Source organism: Triticum dicoccoides, unplaced genomic scaffold (assembly GCF_002162155.2).
Source record: "Triticum dicoccoides isolate Atlit2015 ecotype Zavitan unplaced genomic scaffold, WEW_v2.0 scaffold92917, whole genome shotgun sequence".
Lineage (NCBI taxonomy): Eukaryota > Viridiplantae > Streptophyta > Magnoliopsida > Poales > Poaceae > Triticum > Triticum dicoccoides.
In genome coordinates, this window is record NW_021311045.1 from 1 (window position 1) to 1,709 (window position 1,709).

Genomic DNA, 1,709 nt, shown 5'->3' on the forward strand with positions numbered 1-1,709 from the left:
ACTGGACATTTTCTTATTTAACAACACATAATATTTTTACTTTAAACAGGGATTTGAAAATTGTTAGAAAGTACCTATGAATTATGAGAATTAATAAAATAGGAAACATTTGTTGCGCTAAGTAGTGTCTAGCCCAATCATGAGACCCTGCAGGCGGAACAAGCACTGCCCACGAGCGCCTCATAGCACCTCCCACGTCCATCTACTCTCGTACCTAGACCACCGAAGTTGATATGTAGATCTATGAAAATAATCAGAAAAGGTGGCCACCACATAGTTTGTCCCCAATATGAAGGTTCGGTCCCTCTTGAGCGATTATGTTAGTGTCTCTGGTAGCGATCGATCTAACCTCCTCATCAAGGTTCACCCAATGTCCCAAGCATTTCTTTGCCTTGTTTATGTTAGTGTCTCTAGTTTGGTGACACCGCTTTTACAAAACCATAGTGATCTAAAACCTCGGCAATGCATACTTCCGTTTCTAAAAACCACAGTTTTTCTCACTTTGTTTTACTAGAAAACAGAGGTTGAGAGATCTCTTTCTCAAATACTAAAAAGAGCATGGTGTTAGGCATACTATGGTTTATAGAACTGGGGTATTTGTTGATGTTAAACACATCAAACATTTTAAAACCGTAGTTTTTTAAAGAGTCAATTACACCGGTGATGCTAGAACTTGTCGCAAACGGTCACTTTAGTGCTAGAACTTGCAGCATACATTAAAGTGGTGCAAAAACTTGGCTGGAACATTTTAAAACCTTAGTTTTTTAAAACATGTTGACTTGACTGTATTCATGGATGATATATTCTTATTGCAGAAATGTGTGGAAGATAGGCTCAGCGTGCTGACCGACGACATCTTAATCTCTATCTTGGTGAGAGTCGACATTGCCACGGCAGCAAGAAGTAGCATTTTGTCAACGCGGTGGAGAAACTTGTGTGGTTACTTCGTAATCCCAAATTTCATGCCATGGACTTCCTTAGCGCCACATGCAAAGGAGCTGCACGCCACATTGATCAAGCAATGGCGTCTCTGGTGAGAGCTACTAGCAGACTCTTGGCTCATCCACGCAGGGAACACACCACTAAAAAGCTATGCCTTGAGCCCTATCTCACCGGCAACTACTCGCATGACATCAGCCTGCTGGTCAGCAACGCCATTGACAGTGAGATGGTAACAGATTTGGAACTCGCCATTTTAACTGAGAAGAAGCCAGAGGACTCCGCGCACGAGGTTATGGTGCAGCAAGCTCAGGATATGGATGGATTTTTCAGTGCCTTTCCTAGCATTCTTCGTTGCCTCACAAGGCTCCATCTACAAAATGTTCGCTTGGCCGAACGGGACATGAATCACCTTTTGTTCGACTGCTGCACCTTCGTCTGGACCACTACAACACCGGGGACTGTGCTGTATGGAAGATCAATGCGGCACGTTCGAATCTCAGAGTTCTAGAAGTCTACTTATCCAGGTTGAAAAGAGCTGAGGTGCTATGCCTTCTAAAACTAGAGCGGGTCCGTTGGCAGGCTTGGTTGTTTTATGAGGCCCCCTTGTGTTTTGGTTATGTCCCGTCACTCAAGGAATTATCCCTCGTCTGTGATGCAACTCTCATTCACCAAGACTTTAGTTTAAGCCAAGTTCCAGACGGTGCCACAAACATACATACTTTAACCTTAAACTTTCGAGGAGAAAAGGTAATTTTAGCCGATAGCTG

The 1,709-nt window shown here is 43.4% G+C and overlaps 1 pseudogene; it reads left to right on the top strand.

The window, feature by feature from the left end:
- The first annotated feature begins 815 nt into the window (after positions 1-815).
- On the top strand, positions 816-1,704 carry LOC119348463 (annotated as a pseudogene).
- Positions 1,705-1,709: the final 5 nt, after the last annotated feature.